Source organism: Homarus americanus, unplaced genomic scaffold, assembly GCF_018991925.1.
Source record: "Homarus americanus isolate GMGI-L3 unplaced genomic scaffold, GMGI_Hamer_2.0 scaffold39155, whole genome shotgun sequence".
Classification (NCBI taxonomy): domain Eukaryota; kingdom Metazoa; phylum Arthropoda; class Malacostraca; order Decapoda; family Nephropidae; genus Homarus; species Homarus americanus.
In genome coordinates, this window is record NW_024737042.1 from 12,874,765 (window position 1) to 12,895,668 (window position 20,904).

A 20,904-nucleotide genomic window follows, 5' to 3' on the forward strand; every position below is an offset into this window, starting at 1 on the left:
TCGCTGCCATATAGCAGGGTGGGGAGGACCACTGCTCGATATACATACAACTTTGTACATAATTTCAGTTCTCTACAGCTGAAGACATGTGTACTGAGTCTACCAACGGCTCTAGATGCACATCAGATCCGATATTGACTCTCTTCATTGGTGTCCGCAATGGTGGACAAGTGGGAGCCTAGATACTGACAGTGGGTAACATTAAAGAGGGTAGTACCGTTAAGCTGGATGGATAGTTATGGTGTGGCTGAACCAGGGCTGAAAAAGAATCTGTCTTATGTACATTCACCTCATAAGCATCTGCGTAGGTGTTCAGGATCTCCTGTAGGTCGCACTCAGTGTGAGCGAAAAGGGTGAGGTCGTCTGCACATTGAAGTTTAGTAATGAAAGTTGCAGACATCTTTGTTCCTGCCTGGAGTAGTCTTATGTTCAAAATACCCTTCATCCGGTACTCGTTATCCACCCCGCCGGTGAAATTGCCATTGGCATGAATAAGGAAGGCAGCCAAGAAAATCTAAAAGAAGATTGGTGCCAGTACACATCCTTGTTTTACCCCCGTTTGGATAGGGAAGAACTCAGACTGGGTGCCATTGTGTAGGACACTGCCGTTCAAACCATCGTGGATCTGCCTCACAATGGTAATGAATTTTGATGGGCAGCCAAAACGGCTGAGGGTCCGCCAGAGGGCTTCCTTGTTGACAGAGTCGTAGGCCTTGGTAAGGTTGATTAAGGCCATGTACAGGTCACGACGCTGTTCTCTGCACTAATCCTGTATGTGGCGGGCAGAAAAGATCATGGTAGAATTGTCACGTGATGGTCTAAGGACACATTGAGGTTCTGGGAGAATGTTTTCCGCCTCAGGAAGAAGTATGTTTAGGAAGACTCAGGCGATAATCTTATCAGCTCCAGACAGCAGCGAGATCCTATAGTAGTGCCACAGTCTGACTGGTCTACCTTGCTCTTATAAATATTGATTATGGAGGCGAATTTAAGAGCTTGAAGGATTTCCTCATTTTCCCATATATTCTGCAGGAGAGAGTGGAGACGGCTAGTAAGCAGAGGTCCTCCTGCTTTATACACTTCGCCTGGGATTATATCAGGCCCTGAGGCTTTGGTTTTTTTCATCTGTTTGATAGCAGTAGCTACCTCATCCAGGGGTTGAGGATAGCTGAGTTAGGTCTGCTCTGGATGCTGAGGGACCTGCTGGGTAGTCAGGACATCAACATTAGTGTTTCAATTGAGCAGCGAATGGTAGTGATCTTTCCAATGCTGAAGGATGCCTTCTTCGTCTTTAATTAGGGAGTTACCATCGGATGAGTGGAGGGGTCTGCGCCATGAGTGACTGGCCCAAAATATTTTAGTTGAATTGAAAAATTCGTGCCTCTTGTGTTCATCTGGAAGTTCTTGGGTTTCACGTGCTTTATTTCTTAACCAGTCGATCTTTAGATTGTGAAGTTCGTGCTGGGCCGCTACTTTCTTCTTGTGGAAGGTATCAGCTTTGATTCGAGACTGAGGGTTGTCCTGCCAGTCAGTTAAAGCAGCGCGTTTATCATTGACGAGTACATTGATTTCCGGGTCATTTTCATCAAACCACTCCTGGTGTATTCTTTCAATCTTGCCGAGGGTCTCTCTGCAGGTTTTTGTCATGACAGTGTCGAGAATATTACATTCGGCTCTGGGATTTGGGTTGTTTGGTGTCGAGTTGTTTATCAACCCATGTTCGAGCTGCTCTCTGAAGGCATGTACTACCGGTGGATCCTCCAAATGCTTGGTGTTAAAACTTCTTCTGGAGGCTTGCTGCCTTCGATCGTTTTGGGGCAACGTGAAGTGAGAGCTTAGCTGTGACGAGCTAATGATCAGCGTCGCAGTGGTCTGAGCCACGCATGGCTCGGGTGATAAGGACATCTCGGCGATCTCTTTCTCTGACAATATTGTAGTCAATGAGATGTCAGTGTTTGGATTGTGGGTGTTGTCACGAACCCTTGAACTTGTCGGCTTGCCTAAACAAGGTATTGGTGATAGTGAGGTTGTGTGCAGCACACTTGCTGAGGAGGAGTAGGCCGTTGGGGCTACACTTACCTAGTCCATTTTTCCCTAGGATTCACTGCCAAATGTCAGCATCTCTGCCAACTCTGGCATTAATGTCACTTAAGAGCACAACTTTATCATCTCTGGGGATAGAGGTTAGCACTCTGTAGAGGTCGGCGTAAAAGGCCTCCTTGATGCCATCCTCTGCATCCAGCGTTGGGGCGTATGCACTGATGAAGGCATGACGTGGGTGATTCAGACCCGGAGCATCACTGGACACTTGTCGATCCTAACAGGCATTTCAGTTAGCCTATGTAGGATGCAATGGCGGATAGCAAATCCAACTCCATAAATTCATTTTCTTTCCGCAGCAGGCTTACGCTTCCAAAAGAACGTGTAGCCAGACCCCTGTTCTGTGAGTTGACCCTCGTCTGGGAGCCGGGACTCACTAATGGCTGCTATGTCTATGTTATACCTAGCCAGCTCTTTTGCCACAAGGCAGTTTTTTTTGTCAGGACGCTCATTTGTGCCAGTATCCAGAAGGGTCCTGACATTCCATGCAGCAACAATAAGTAAGGATGACCTTATTGGGTGCGGTTGCTCAGTCATGTTGGTTCTTTAGGTGTGTGTGTGTGTGTGTGTGTTGCACTAAGCTAAATGGAGATAATCGCTTATTAAGCTTAAAAAAAACTATCGTTTTCCCCAAATAAGGATAAATTTTAGTTTTATTGTTAAAAAAATAAAGGAAATGAATTCCTTTGTGGTAAAATGTGGACTGTTTAATTTAAGACAGTCAATGGGTTAGGTTTGGTTAGGTTAGGTTAGGTTATGTATAAATTTAGCAGGCCACGTACTGGATAATCGCTTACAAAAAGCCTGAATTAACATTTCCAACTCTTAGGGGATACAGTAAAAAGAAAAGAAAAGAAAAGAAAAGAAAAGAAAAGAAAAGAAAAAAGAAAAGAAAACAGGCATAGCAATGAACGAAGTATATTAAACGACAGGCCATTTACTAGTTGCTCATTATTCAATTATCGCGAATTAATACCTGACTGACACTGAGGCTCTACGACCACAGAGATGACGTGAAGTACACCAACGATGGACTTCAATTTCACTTACAGTACAAAAGTGGAGACCTGCAAAAAATGACAATAAGCTATGATAACTTGCCAAGGTTTGGGACAAGAAGTTGTGGAGAGCAGTATAAGTGGCCCACATAGCAACAGCAAACCAGGTGACCAAACATCGAAAAGGATTCTTAGGTCTTTCAAAACCAGTGTGGGAAGCCGAACCAAAACCCAGCCATCAGGGGAGCACATGGAGGCGCCAAGGAGGATTAGCCTGATATTTAAACCTGTGTACCTCTGTAGTTGACATGCTGTTTGAACAGAGCTACGGGCCGAAAGGTACAACAGACCTGTATTATAAGCACATATTGATGCTATCACCCCTACAAGAGGTGGTGCATAGGGGTCTGGGGGTGACAACGGGAGGCGTGAGGCTCGGGTGCACCCGGCCGCTTCTGGGTCCGCCGGCCCACTTAAAGTAATGTAGCTTTTATCTCCCCAAAGCTCAGCGCCAAGACCTGCAACAAGGAGGGACTAGCAAGGCTTTTAAGCTAATATGAATTTACTCGTAGCGAGATGATGGAGAAGCAGTTAATAAAATGCACGTCTTTAATGATGATAAACTATATAGCAGCTACAATCAAATTTAACTAAGCTTACACAGATAAACACACACACAAGCAAACACACATGATTGTGTATGCACACACTCACACAAGGACATACACACAAACACGAATATTCACCGGAAGAGTTGGTCACCCGAACTGTCTTTCCCGATTTATGTATACACTTGTGTGAGACGTGACACAGTTCCTCACTTAGAGAGATAACTTGTCTGGCCTGGGTGTTGGTAGGTGAGGTGCCCCAGGGATCGAGGCAGTGAGTGGTCCAGCACACACTTCCTAACTACTCGTGCTACTGTGACCATACACCAGACGTTAAAATATCAATATTTTTGGCCGGAAGATTATTGAAAAATTACTGTTACCCGAAGACCTAATGTGACAAAAATCGGTATGTAGTATACGGATCATGGACTATGATAGAAGTGGTTCCCAATTAGCGCTGGCGACCCGTTTGGGGCAGAGCAGAAAAAGCACATTGGCGACTAAGCGTTTTTCCGGTACACAAGAAGGCACAGTGGCAGGCGCTGTACTAGACCACCTTTACTTTTCAACTATAAATTAAGGTTTCCATTCACAGCTGGGCCAGCTGTACAGTTTAAGACAGGAGACGAGCCTAATATCCGTTCGGATACCCCACATAACAAATCTTCACTAATAACTAGACAGATGATGTAAATTATTGCCTTCATGCATTGGGTTCAGTAAGAATATGCAGAGATTGACTCATACATAATGGACGAAAGACTTTTAAATTTATTAGATATTTAAGATGCAAAATTTACCAGAATTCGCAAGGCGGGGAATGGAAGAGTAGCGACCAATGGTTTTGGATTAATAAATTATATTGAAATTCAACGATTATATGAATGATAGTGTCAATATATTCCCAAATTTTCCTGAATATTTTAACTGAGATAAAAGAGAAAGTGTTTATTGAGTTCAACAATAAAACATATATAGTAATTTGAGCTTGTATTAAATAAAGACCTGAGAGATACAAAGGCGGTTCTATTTACAATCGCCTGCATCTATACCTAGTACAGAGTGAATGGCGAGTTTTGTTTACATCATATCAAAGCTCTAGGAATGGCCCTCAGAAATCTCATAATAGAAGGCAGATTAAAGATGTTAGATAAGCATTCCACAGAGTGGCCACATCTCACAAAATTCGCCAGCCAATGTATTAGGTATACTTTAAGTGCAAGTAAGAGGTGATGAGCAGTGAACAAGATCAAACTCTCATCAGTTTACCAAGATACAAAAAATATCAACTTTCCGGGAGTATACAATTAACTCGACCACACAGACGACACCTACAGTAGCTGATGGTTAAAGATGATAATCTACTGAAACACCTAAAGGAGACCCTGGGTACTGCCTCTCTTATAACCTTCACTAACTCTCTATGAACAGTCACTTTTCATCGATGTTCTCGTTGATGACAGAATCGTAGAAGAGACAACTTCAGTTTACAAAGACACTGATATCTGAAGCTGCATTAATACTTCTAGTAAATGTCCCCGGTGGTAAAATTTAGTAACACTGAAGATCTTTGTTTATCGAGCCCACAAGTTTTTTCTACCTGTGACTCGCCGAAATCCAAAGCCAGAAACAAAGGTAACTCAACAACGGATTCTCTAACATATAAATCGAGAGCAAGACAGATGTATTTCTTAACAGCGTCATCAAGTTCAATACAAACACCAACAACTCTTCTTGAACAAGTTAGAGTATTCGCTGCTGTGACCAGACGTCATCAGCCAAACAGCAAACAAAACCAGATGACCAACCTAGGCTTTAATACATTATGAGACAAAGAAAATACGGGAAGTTCCCCTGGAGAAGGACTGGGGAATCACTAAAACTGTTTGAGACATTTTCAATAAAAACGTAAATCTAAAAGGTGTGAACCACGGATGACTAGATGGTATGATGCTTAGTGTTATTCAAGCTTGTATGTATGTATGTATGTATATATGTATGTATGTATGTATGTATGTATGTATGTATGTATGTATGTATGTATGTATGTCGCGCTGCTTATTTGTCTGTCTGTCTACACCTATACTTCATATTTGTGTATATCTTTTCTGAGGGTAAAAATTAATAAAACTAAACATTCAACCCATATAAAAAATGGAAAGAATTGACCAAAGACTTAGGTAGTGTTTGAGAACTACACAGCCGCTTACTTTCATCCCTTAAGTTGTTTCATGTTGCAGACTCCTGCCTCCGCTAGTTGGTGTTCTCCCACGCTCAGTTACTTTAAATTCTTCGCTGATCTTTCACTCCGACTGGGTTCGGTAAACTTCTTGCTCGGGACAAGTATAGACTTAAGAAGGACAACCACGGTTATGAGAGTATGTCTGGCGGCTTAGATATATATACGTCTTTTAATGTCGAGCTTTTAAATTTCAAGTACAAGTCTATGCACTACAAAAGTCTAAATAACTGTTTAATTCAGAACGAAGGGGATTTAGTAGTATTTTTCACATAGTTTACCTTATAAATCCAATTTCTGTTTCTCATAATATTCACACGCCCTGAATGAAGGTTAGGACTAAGTGTGAATGTTGTGATAACTGGTTGAGTTTCAGAGTTCTTCACTACTTTCAACGAATAAAATTTGCCAAGCTACACATCAACTACAGCGCCATCTTCGCGTTACATTTGAAACTACTCCCTGTGTTCTGACCTCACTAGGGGAAAGGTCACGGCAGGGTTAGCTCCCGAGGGATAATTATCAGATATGGCCAGTGTTATGTGTGGTCTTGGGTGTGCGAGTTTGTTGACCAAACTCGAGTGGTCCATGGAAGAATTGGCGAGGGCCAAGGAAGAAATTGAGAGGGCCACGTTGGAGAACCTGAAATTAAAGGAAGAGCTGGCGAGGTTAAAAGGGGAGGCGGGACAGGGAAAGCCAGTGTCTGACGAAAACACAAGCGAGTGGAAGGTTGTGAGGAATGGGAAGATGAAGCTGGTGGTGAAGAAATACACCCAGGATACGCCAACAACGACAACAACAGCTAAGTGTACCAACTCGTTCAGTCCCTTGATAGACGAATTGGACGTTAGTACAGTCAGGGACAGGGATGACAAGGAAGGCATAAAAACATAAATTGTTGGTGACTCACAGGTAAGGTACATGGACAGGGCCATTTGTGGTAAAAACAAAAATAGGATGAGGGTGTGTTTGCCAGGAGCTGGGGTGGGGGATATAATTGACAGGATAGACAATATCTTGTCTGGTAATGGGAACAAACCCATTATCTGCCTCAGTGCAGGAGGCAATGATATTGGCAGGTGTAGGAGCGAGGAGCTTCTTGATAAGTTCAAGGCAGCTATAGATTGTATAAGGTCTTAGGGAGGGATCCCTATCATATGCAGTGTCCTGCCTAGAAGGAGAGTTGGCAGTGAATGGTTGTCAAGGGCGGTTGGTGTCAACGACCGTCTTGACAGGTATTGCAAGTCAATATCTGTCCCATTCATTGACAACTGGGACAACTTCTACGGCAGAAGGGACCTTTATGCTAGGGATGGGGTGCACCTGTCTCGGGATGGGGTGGCAACCCTGTCTGGGTCTCCAGAGGGGGCAGTTCAAAGGGTATCGAAGTCTTTAAACTGCTAGGGGAACATACGGGCACGGGGGTGGGGGAAACTGCAGTGGGAGCGGGTAAACAAAGTAAAAAATTACAGGGAAATAGTGTTAGGAATGATGACAAAACTAAATTAAACAGGGCGTTTAAAACTAAACACGGTAAAGGGAGGACTCAGAACACGACTAACTTAAATGTCTACTACGCGAACAGTAGAAGTATGAGAAACAAAATGGATGATATTAGGGCATTGGTATGTACCGAAAAAATCGATATAATAGCATTCACTGAAACATGGATCAACCTAGACTCACGTGAGTTGCCGGTCGAATACCAAATTGCGCATTACAAATTGTTCCATACCGATAGGCAGACCAGGAAAGGAGGCGGAGTGGCAATCTATGTTAGGGATAATCTGAAGTGTGAAATAAATAAGGAAATAAAAACTGAGCGGAATACAGAAACAATTTGGATAGAATTAAGCGACAGTAGGGAAAAATTAATCACAGGAGTAATATATAGACCTCCCAATCTTGATAGAGTCAATGAGCGACTTATCTGGGATGAAATGCACAGGGCTTCCAGACACAACAAAGTCTGTAGAGTAGGCAACTTTAACCTTGGCCAAATAGATTGGACTGACCTTACGGGTAACTCAGAATCAGAGGATTTTCTCGAGACGATCCAGGGCTGTTTCCTAAGTCAACATATAACCGAACCCACACGGGGTAATAATATACTCGATTTAGTTCTGTCGAACAGAGAAAACCTCATTAGCAATGTCGAGGTAGGGAATGAACTTGCAAACAGCGATCACAAAGAAATTACATTCCAGTTAGATTTTCAGGGCAGACGTAAGGAAAATTCCACTGAAGTACCAGATTTCAGAAGGGCAAACTTTGACAGTTTAAAGAGGCAACTGAGAGAGGGGGTGTCGCGCTTGGCCGTGAACCTGACAGATGACTCCGACCTGATAACGAGATCTGAGATTGCCGAGTTCCACGACAATTTAAATAATGAGTTACTTAATGCACAAAGGCAGAACATATCATACAAAAAACTCAGATCAGACAACAATGACCCTAATTGGATAAATAATTATTTAAAGAACATCATTGGCCAAAGGAAGGCTATAGGTAGAAGATAAAGCGTGGTGAAATTTACCTCCAGGATTATTATAAGATATTGGCGAGTAGGGTTAAAACCGAGATAAGGAAAGCCAAGAGGAATAAGAAGGTAAGGATAGCAAGGGAAGTGAAGACAAACCCCAAAGGATTCTACCAAATGTATCAAACTAAAACACGAGAAAAGATTGAACCAATACGGTCAGATACCGGCGAGCTCACTGATAACGACGGAGAAATGAGCAATAATTTGAATAAATATTTTTCAACAGTTTTCACCACTGAAAATTTAAACATGATACCCGAGGCACCGACTCTGTTCAGAGATAGTGAAGAAAACAAATTAAGTGAGATACTAGTGACTAGTAACGATGTTAGTAAGCAAATAGACAAATTAAAGCCTAATAAGTCACCTGGTCCCGATGAGATATTTGCCAGAGTATTAAAGGAATGTAAGGAAGAGCAAGCCGCACCCTCAGCCGAGGATTGTTTAACATGTCTTTAAAAACAGGTGTAGTACCAGAATCCTGGAGGATAGCGAATGTAATACCGATTTTCAAGAAGGGGGATAGATCACTATCCTCTAACTACCGCCCAATCAGTCTAACATCAATAGTAGGCAAATTACTGGAAGCAATCATTTCAAACTCTATACGAAATCACCTGGAGAAGCACCGATTGATCAATGATTCCCAGCATGGCTTCACAAGCGGACGTTCTTGTCTAACTAATCTATTAACATTCTTTTCATCAGTTTTCGAATCGGCGGACGAGGGGCACAATTATGATATGGTATATCTCGACTTTAGCAAAGCCTTCGACAGAGTCCCCCACGAAAGACTAATTAGAAAGGTAGAAGCACATGGCATCAAAGGTAACATCTTTAAATGGATTAGGGCGTGGTTACAGGACAGGAAACATCAAAGGTAACATCCTTAAATGGATTAGGGCGTGGTTACAGGGCAGGAAACAGCGAGTGAGCATTAACGGCATTAAGTCCCATTGGAGCAACGTCACAAGTGGAGTTCCCCAAGGCTCAGTACTTGGACCATTATTATTTATTATATACATAAACGGCATAGATATCGGCATAGACAGCAACATAAGTAAAATTTATGATGACACTAAAAATAGGGCGTGTTATTGGAAATCTGGCCAGACTCCATAAAACTACAGGAAGATCTAAACAAATTTTACCCGGCGAATGGTCTAAAAAATGGCAGATGAAATTCAACGTGGACAAATGTAAAGTACTCAGTATAGGAGATGTAAACAGGGAAACCAGATACCAGATGAACAATGATGCCATAGAGAAATCCGACTGCGAGAGAGATTTAGGAGTAATGATAAGTAGGAACCTTAAGCCAAGTAAACAATGTGTTTTTGCTCGTAACAAGGCTAATAAAGTACTTGGGTTCATACAAAGGAGTGTTAGTTACAAGACTAGCGAGGTCATCTTAAAACTGTATCTTGCGCTTGTGAGACCACACCTGGATTACGCAGTTCAGTTCTGGTCACTGTATTACAGGATGGATATAGAATCATTGGAAAGAATTCAGAGGAGAATGACAAGACTAATCCCGGGCATTAGGAACCTTGAGTATAGAGACAGGTTAAAGCATCTTAATTTGCACTCCCTCAAGAGACGTAGGCGAGGGCGACCTGATAGGGTGAATAAGTGGAAGTCATGTGGCTAAACAAAGGGGACATTACAAATGTGCTCAAACTATCCAACCAGGAGGCGAACTCGTAACAATGGTTTCAAATTAGACAAATTTAGATTTAGGCGTGAAATAGTTTAAACTGGTTTTGGAAACAGAGTAGTGGATGAATGGAACAAGTTACCAAATATCATCATTAACTTTCGAATCGCTGAATAAGCTTCAAACATAGGTTGGATGCCTCTTGGGGCAGTGGATGAGTTCACCCCATCTGGACTGAAGTACTTAGCGTGGATGACGCCACTTCTTCCCCGAGAAGTCCATCAGATCTCACCCAGCTGACTTGCCCTGGATCACACCTCGGATCAAAAGACTTATGCAACAGAGAGACAGAGCCTTTCATCTCAATGACCACATCCGCTACAGGTCCCTTCGCAACCGAGTCATCCGCGAAATACGCACTGCAAAGAAGTCCCACTACCCAACCAAATTACAACACCTGAAGCAGACCAACATCAGTCAATGGTATGGTAAGCTTAAAGAACTCTGTGGACTAAACAATAAGACACACCCCCTCCCCTTCCTTAGCCATCTCACTAATGTTGACGCAGCTGAGCAAACAAGCAACCATTTCGCTACTATATGCCAGACGCTCCCCAGGCTTGACACAACCACTCTCCCTGCTTACCTACCAGCCCCCCCTCCCACTGACCTAGTAGAAGAATTTGAGTAGCAAAACGCCTGGACAAACTAAAATTAAAACGCTCTACCACCCCCATTGACTTACCAATGAAACTCTTCAAGGAGTTCTCCCCGGAGCTTGCTAAACCCCTATGCTCCATCATCAATGCTTCTCTCAGTCAAGCCAGATGCCCAGCTGACTGGAAGACCTCTTATGTATCACCAGTGCCCAAGTCAATCAGCCCACAATCCTTAAATCAGCTACGACCTATTGCAATCACCCCAATACCCAGCCTAATCTGTGAAAGTTTTGTGTTCGACTGGGCTTATGCTGATATTGCAGGAATCGTAGACCCTCAGCAATTTGGCAATATGAAAACTTCCTCCACCACTCACTGTCTTGTCAGCTTTCTCGATTACATATACCGCCATCTCGAGAAACGAAAAACGTCTGTAGCTGTCGCTTCATTGATTTCACTAAAGCATTCGACCTAGTCGACCACAATATAATCATCAACAAAGCTATTGACCTCGGGCTTCGGAGAAGTCTTATACCATGGCTTACAGACTTCCTCAGTGACCGACGCCAAGCTGTACGCTTCCGAGGGGCTGTCTCCACCTTTCAGTCACTCACCTGTGGCGTCCCCCAAGGCACCAAGATGGGACCACTCTGCTTCCTTATGCTCATCAATGATGCCCTAAGAGAAACCCCCGCTCGCTGGAAATATGTCGACGACTCCACCATTGGGATCAGCGTCAACAATTCTGCTCCCGACTATACCGCCCTTCAGGATTTATTGAACAGTCTTCAAAACTGGGCCACCAACAACCATGTCACCATCAACCATACCAAGACCATGGTTATGCACATCAACCTCTCCTCCGACATTGTCCCACCTCCTTCCATTACTTTAGGTCCGAACACACTCCAGGTTGTAGATTCCACGAAGCTCCTCGGCGTCACCATAAACAACAAACTAAATTGGAAACCACACGTCAGTGAAGTTGTCAAAACCTCCAGTTTCCGTCTCCACCTCCTCCGCCGACTCAAGTCCCTCGGAGTTCCTGCACCCGAGCTCCTCAGTGTTTACACAACATTCATACTTCCCAAGCTCACCTATGCCTCCCCCACCTGGTCTTCCTCCCCAAATGCCACACAACGTAAACACCTAGAAAAAGTGCAAAAGAGGGCATGCAAGATTATTCTCTCCCCTTCCTACTCCACATATCAAGAAGCGCTCAACACACTGACCCTTTCGACTCTCACTGACCATCACTACGACCTCATCTGCAAATTTGGTAAGAAGCTTCTACACCATCCTCGACACCGGCTCCTACTACCACCTGAGATCCCTAGCCCGAGAATTGCTGTTCGACACCACAACCGCATCCAGCCCATACGTGCACGAAGTGATCGCTATAAGAACAGCCCAGTCCCAACCATTGTAAAAATTATCAATAACTTGTAATAGACCAGTGTATTAACTCCCAGTAAATACTACTTCTTGCACTGTCACTATGTTGAAATGCCCTGTAGTTTGAGCTTTTCCCCATCTAGTTATTATATATCTTATTTGTATCACTTATGTTACTTGTATATTATTTATAATTCGAAACCCACTCCCCAAATATGTAATTGTATATTTTCAGCCTTCTGGCTGCCAAGCTCTTTCAATAAAACGTTAATTATTATTATTATTATTATTATTATTATTATTATTATTATTATATGAGCAATAGGGGTTGGGTGTAAACGGGACTGCCCAGTATGGGCCAATAGGCCCGCTGGCGTTTCCTCCTTTCTTATGTTCTTATGTCAGGATGTATTCCTGTCTGAGTATAATGTTGTAAATTTAGAGGTTAGTAAACTCATATAGTGTACACCAGCCGTCATATTTACTTCGTTTTGAGCTAGTTGGTGAAATGAGCTATTGTATTGTGTACAGTGTTAGGACAAGCCAGGAATCCAATGCTCTGTTCGTTCATTTCAGGGATAATAAACATTGCATTAACTGGGATAATGCCTCCTCAATATTACCTTGTAATTCAATTGACAGTAGGAACATTACAGAATCTAGTCTCATTAAACATACCGAAGCCGTTAACATGAATTTGAGTAACGGTGTGTACAAATTGGACAATTTTGTAATTTAGAAGATTTGTAACCAGGTGAGATGGTTGGGTCAGTTTTCCCTCTGACCTGAATACCGATCGCTGCGGTGTTTTTGTAAAGATTAGTTGGGTCATTACCTATACTTTTCCTCTTTGGACTTGTTCTCATCCTCCTCTGTATATATATAACTTGTTCTGCACTTCTATTTTAGTCTGTACTCACCCCTGAAGATGTGAATTACACTAAAGCGCTTGGGAACTTCGTGTTTTCTTTTTCCTTGTGGTTATCAGCATATACCTGGATCACGCGCACCTACAGTGATTTATTTGCATATACATATATATATATATATATATATATATATATATATATATATATATATATATATATATATATATATATATATATATATATATATATATATATATATATATATATAATGTTTTCGTACAGTGCCTATCATCATCCAGAATAGTTGACTATTGTAGGCGAACAGGGGTTTTGCTACCCCAAGTCCCTTGCAGGTTTTTTAAGTAAAATAATATTTTTTTGTATTAAAAAATTGGGAACTTGGACTTATGTCAGGGACTATAGTTTTGTATTATTGGAAATTCAGATTAGTTTCACCATTTCGTATTATATAATTTGTTAAGTGCTTTAATTCCACTTGCATACCAACTATACATATACTATATCATTTTCGTATTATAAGCCATTATCAAATTGTATTCCTCTCCTCTATCATTAACCTGCTACCTATTTCACATACCTTCCTTCCTCCTATTTCCTCTACATCATCTGTCGTGTCCACCCCAATTTCCCCCTCTTTCCCTCCCCCCTCTCTCTCTCCCTTCTATGTTCAAAACATATATAAATGTAGTTATAAAAATGATATACAAGGTAGACAACAAAAACAGCAATATCCAAGTTAATGATGTCTGTTACTCCCAGCACAAATAACATAAGTAATTTTAAGATATTATTATTCCAGGTAAAATGGCAGAGGGATTAGCCACACCCTACATCACAGCTGAGAGAGGCCGAGCTACTGAGATGTGAGAAGGCGTCAAAAAACCCAGAGAAATAATTTAGGCAACAGGACTCCATAGATCCACAGTCTACAAGTGAATCAGTAGGTGGGAAGCTGAAGGGACTTTAATAACCAAACAACGGAGTGGGAAACAGAAAGAAACATCACGTGAAGACGAAAGAGCCGTCGTGGAGGCCACACGTCAACAACCACTAAGATCAGCAGTGCAGCCCACTCGGGACTTCCAGCTAATCGTTGACCCACCTACAACACGTAAAAGACTTCATAAAAATATTATCCACTGCTTTAGCCCTGCACCCAAGGATAAGTTGAGTGAGGCTCACCGTGAGGCTCGCTGTAGAGGATGACATTTGGGAAAGGATTAACTTAATTGATAAAAAGTTATATTCACGAAGAAAAGCAAGGCAAGGGAGTGTTGGAGGCCTCTTAAGACGAGGGATATGGAAAAGCATATAGATGAAAGAGCAGTCAGTGGCCGAGTTACAGCTACCTTTTTGTGGTGGATGTGGGCATATGGGCCGGGTGAATTGGTAAAGATTGATGAACGACTTATTAGCAAGGGATACGCGCACATTTTGGATGATATCCTTCTGCCTCTGTGCGTGATTTGGTACTTCCTACTACCGACACAATCAGGGTGGTGCTCGATCGAATCCCCCATCCACACTACTTGGAGGGTGATGGAATAGGTTCAAGCGCACCCTGAGGTAGAGTTTTTAGACTGGCCATCTAAGGGATGTGACATTAACCCAACAGAGAGCTTGAGGCTATCGGGTGTCGGGAGTAAGACATTAGACAAGAGCGGATCAGAGATTCCATCGAGCAGACAGCATAGGATGTGTGGGTTCCGCCGGCGCCCAAATGTTTGCCCCAGCCTCATCGTCTCCCTCCCCAATAGGTTCAGTGAAGTAATGGACGCCCACGGAGGGAGGATGGACCCGCTACTAATAACCCAATAAATATTTTGATGACTCTAAAAAATAGCCTACGATAATTATTAACCCATTCCATGTTGATCTTTGTATGTAAACAAATGAATTGAAGAAATTAAATTCACATATGCATTACGGTCACAACCATTTTCATTACATTTTGAGTTTTCCATGTGTAGTATTGTATGTTGCAAAGAATGTATCATTGATTCTTCAGTATCAATGTGTTATTACAATATTAATTAACTGAGAACAAAATAATCTCTGAATTAGGTTACATTGCATTCACTGGTTATGGACAACGAATAAGATATGTCGAACAATTTTTGCTGAAATGGAAATGCCTCATCAGTCACCACCTTGAAATCTACTCACTTTTAGTAAATTTGAATTCATCTGGTTATGGGAGAGATGGAGAGGATGGGTGGATAGGTGGAAGAGGAGAAATAGAAGCTGGGAACGAGGGGCATGGGTGGACTGTGATCCCTAGCAACCTAGAAGAAGTGGGCGAGGGCGAGGTGGGGTGGTGGGTACCGGCTGTCTGAGCTGCCCCTGACCCTGCTCTGTTGGTTCATGAAGTACTGGAGGTAGGATGAGGGCATCACCCTACACTATTGACCAGTCAAATCAACCAATATTAGTCAATATTATTCAATGATAACTCACGAATATTTATTGTTCAATAAATATACTGGTTTGTTACAACTGCCTGTCCATCCTCTCCTTCTCCCGTACTGGGTGGGAGGAAAGAATGCCACACACAGCATGTGTGAAAATTATAACGAATGACTCGATATTGCTGGCCAAGGCCGACAGAGGTCTCCACTACATTGTTCCAAGTCTGTCGGCGAACTTTATTCGTTGACTGGGTACTTAGCAACATGTTTTAAGAATAAAATTTTAATTAACATTAGAAGTAATTATGGTACAGTTTACATCATTATGGTTTTATTATGCATCTACACTACTATTATTATAGGCTAAATTATTATACTGAAGAGTTTTATGAAAATTAATGTTATTTTACTTTTTAATGAAAATGTTTTACTCTTCATTAAATTTTGCTTGTTGTTCTCCGCGCGAGCGAGCGCGCGCGTGCCTGTGTGTGTGTGTGTGTGTGTGTGTGTGTGTGTGAAAAGTGAAAACGTGGTTTGGGATCATTTTTAGTTCAGCTTTTGAAGTATAATAACAGGATTATAGGATTTTTTCATGGATGCAAATGTTTTTACTGTATGGGACAATATTTCCACGGTTGAGCAAGTGGGGAGTATGTTGAGTAATTAGAAATTCACGACTCTTGCCCGGTGAACAATGTGGAAGTTTCCTAAACCTGGTTACTGCCAAACTGCATCACCCTCTGCGACTCACTGACACTGATAAATAAGGGACTGACAGATTGACGACTGACAACAACATTCGCTTCATGCTAGGAAGAAGATGAATTTCTTGAGGTTCATAGTTCAGAGTGAAGGAAAAGTGAGAAATAAGATGGAACTGTGAAGTGGTTTGGCTGTATCGATAAGACGAGCACAAGAAGAGAGTACGGCAGTGAGGCGAGCAGGAGGAGATGAGGCAGTGTGGCCCAAGTGTTGTGCTTGATATTATTATACGGTGTGTGTGTGTGTGTGTGTGTGTGTGTGTGTGTGTCAAAGGGAATCTGAATAGATAGGAATTTCACGTAATCCCTAGAATGATTTAGTGATTTCATGTAATCGCTTCGACCGTCAGGTAACAACGTAACCTAACCATTAATAATTTTGTTTTCATTTATTTACATTTCTTCAACATTACTCACACACATTTGCTGATATGCAGTTAAAAAAATCGTATAACATGACACCGTAACAATTAGTAATTTCACAAAGTTCCCGTAAAGCAAGAAAGCACGGAGGGATTTCATGTAACAGCTGATGGTAGCAGCAGATGGGATCCCCGTAACATAGTAGTTACATCAGCCAGGGTAGACCCCAAGTAGGGTAGTCACCAGATCTCTCCGCTGTGATAGTCAGCTCGCTATTACTCACTGGAATCGGCAGTATTTTTTAAACTATAAAACTGGTGGAAAGTGGGGGTTTGTACCCCAGGTGGTGGAGGAGGGAGACCCGCGGGCTCACCAACTATTATTCAACATAACAATTTTGAGGTACAATTGTTCAGACCCGATAGTGTACCTGGCTACATTTTTCCTTCAAATAAAGTTTTAAACAATATTTCACATTTCCCAAAATGTACGGAATCGTCGTAAACGCAATACGACACGTAAATATATATATATATATATATATATATATATAACGTATGGACGAATGGAGATTAACGGGTTGTGCGAACGCTGGCATGAAAAGATGACCATGTTGGTATTGGAAAATAACTACAATGGTTTTTAACTCTCAAATGTGTAAATATTAACACATAAAAAGGCACACAACAGTCGGACAAACTATAGATGTATCCTACTGAGTGAAACAAATGACTCGCTATTACACTGTATTGTGACAAATTGGGGGAAGATTAAAATCAAATATTATGTGGCTATTGATGGTGCCACAATTCCAAATGATGCAACGAATCCCAGTCTTTCTATTATTTTTATCAACGCTGCTCTGCTCTCTCTAGGTTGATATATTTATAGTGAACATTTACGAGTTGTTTTGTTAATAAGAGACATGCGTTATAAGAGTACCCTGGGGTGCCATTTTATACGAGGCAGAGCAAGTATAAATCTTATCAGGCATTGCACCACCAGCCCTGTGATATATACGTGGTGACACACACACACACACACACACACACACACACACACACACACACACACACACACACACACACACACACACACACACACACACACACACACACACAACAACAACAACAACAAAAAATAGGTGTTATCATTCACCTATATTGCTGTCTTCATCCCATTGCGATATTCTCCTCTGGCGGTTATATAGCACAAAGTTAGCATTAAAGGCACGTTAAAGAAGTATGTTTGGTCGTTGTGTTTGAAGGAAATGCTCAAGACATGACAGGTGACAAGTCGGTTCTATTCTTCCGTGTGGCGGTGCGCTGTGTGGTGGTATACAACACGTCGCTGCTCAGCCATAAACGTAGAGAACACCAATACAGGACAAGACAGCGTTGGGATACAGTGTGAGATAAATAATACATACCTTTGTGCAGTATAGGGCTCCAATGTGGATGGTGAGGGTGTGGCTCCTGTGTGGATGGTGAAGGTGTGGCTCCTGTGTGGATGGTGAGGGTGTGGCTCCTGTGTGGATGGTGAGGGTGTGACTCCTGTGTGGATGGTGAGGGTGTGATGGTGCCCTTATCCTCGCTAACACACTGATTCTGAAAGTCAAGAAAATAATGTTTAATTCTGATCATATTGTTGTAGTAAACTTTTCTCTGACATGTATAGTGGCAATATACTGTTGTTGTTGTTATTGTTTTTGTTGTTGTTTTAGTGTACTTGAAGGAGCCACTGTAGCTGATCATGATTGGCAGCTTATTTTTTATACAAATGCTATTGACAGAATTTAATAATTTGAAATACCTTGAAGAAATTAATGAACAAGGAAAATACCCATTAAGAACATTAAATCTTAAACCGAACACACTTTAAAAGAGTCGTTGACAAGTGTAGAAGACAGGTGTGGTAGGGGATAGTTTACCAGTAAGGAGGGAGCAGACCCAACCAAGAGGAGACCGAAAGCATCCACCCCCCACCCACTACGGTAACTTTTGGAGTATCTAGATGTTGATGGTGAGACCTTGGTTCGTCCCTTATTCAGAGAGAGTAGATTGCATGTTGTCTTTACAGGGCAGGTAAGAAGAATGGCGGCTCAACCCCCTCCTCTTTTCTCCCACAAAAGAGGACCCTTACGAACATGCTTATGATAAAGGATTATTTTTTGGAATAAAACGTTAGAATTCTATAAAGAAAATATTTGGTGACCAAAAACTGGCCAGCGATGGTTGGTTGGTACACAATCTGTTCATCACCTCAATAACACTACGGTCCTCAAGCTATGACGTATTTTGTTTTCAAGGTATCATAATGCTCGATGACTGCTGCGGGGGGGGGGGGGCGGTGTTATAGACTTGGTTGCTGAAGACCGAAGACCTTCCCCAAAAATTAAACAACAGACAATTTACCTCTAGATGTAATGATGATATGATGAAAATTAGACTAAATAATCGTATGCCATCGTTAATTCTTTGTGATGGTATGTAAAGCGAACTATGATTAGCAACGCGTACATAACCATACACCTGCCACCAAGTCACGCTCGTTACGGTACTATACTTGCATGCCGGCCGACCCTGTTCAACATAAAGATCACTCCCCGTGTGATGAGTGAGTTACTTCAAACAACCTTACGAGACAGGTAGGGGTTGACACGCCTTTAAGAAAAAACGAGATAAATCAGATTGATAATAATTAAGCTCCGTCCACAAACACAAAAGGAAGACTAGAAATGTTTGACTTAACGTGTGGCAGCTGAGTAAACATTATGTATGAACACAACAGTACTTGGATTTTGGTCCTACGCACAGTTAAAGATAGAAAACCAGTGACCTCACGAAGAAGGCCGTGCACTGTAGCAGACCAATGATAGAAAAAAAAAGCTTCAAAAAATATCTGAATGCTAAGTGCGATGGGTAATAAAACCAGGGAGAGGATGTTGGGCTAAGCCTTCCTGAGATGTGTGGCGCGTGGCTGGGAAATGAACAGGTTAACTCAGTGAATGGTGAACAACGAGAAATATTCCGTTTAGAATACTTAATAAGGATAAATTTTCCACAATAAACGTTCCTTAATTGTGCCCAGTTGCAGTCACTCTTCGACTTACTTACGTTCCCAGTCCTCATTAATAGTTAGTTCATCCTTATCACTCCCCAGCAGCTGCACCGGTAGAGAGGAGTGTGTAAAGTGTGACTGTACTTAGGAGCGTTTGATTGTGATGTCGACCGATATTGTTTAGTAGTCAGTGTGGTTCTGTAGCTGCTGCCGTACCATTACCCTGGTACAGCAGGTGTCGGGGAAAGATGCTTTACTGTAGACTCTGGCTACTGCTGTACCATCACTGGTACAAGTCGATTACTGTATAATTCTTACCTTGAAGTTTACCTGATGTCATTTATTTATTTTATTTTGTGTGTGTTAACAATTCCAGTTTAGAGGGCGAGAATATGTTTGTCAGCAAGAAGGTATTTGTTGAGTTAAACATCCGTAAATAATATAAAAAATAACAGATGACACCCCCATGATCCTCTTATAAGCCATTTGGAGTCGGTTGATGAAGATGATAAGTGAGGGTAGGGAGGGAGGGAGGGAGGGAGGGAGGGAGGAGGAGTGTGTTGCAGCGGTTGTGAGGGTGGGGATGGGGGGGTGAAGGTGTGTTACAATAAGGGTGGGAGGGAGGGAGGGATTGAGGGAAGTTACATTGGTGGTGAAGGGAGGAAGAAGGGGAGGAAGGGGTGTTAGTATGGCCTCTGTTGACATACACAGGATCGCATTATCCCCTCACCTGCCACACGACTGTTTACACCTTCTTATGATCAACAATAGATTCCTACACACTTCTACGACTTCAAACGAGTGTTTCATTATTTCCCCCCACGAGTTGCTATGAATCCCCTACGACATTTTGAGACTTTTCACAATTCCCTAAGACTCCCCACTTTCCCACACAGCACGGAAGGACCTTAACACACCCTAGTACATCAACTTAATGAACGATAATGACCTAAAGAGGGCGGGTAAAATTTTCCCTATTTTCCTTTTCTTGGATATTTACAGCACAATTATGAAGCTTTTAACATAAAAAGAAATAAAGTTAATTTACCGCATGAGTGACTAGTATGTTGTGTCACGGCACGCGACAAAAGTTTACTTGTTCATTCTTGTGTAAAAGTTGAGAAATGGTAATGTGACGTCAAGATTGAGCCGGTTTTTTCTTTATGACCCGACAATATGATATCTGGACAAGGCTTTATGTCCACACACATGTAAAGCGCG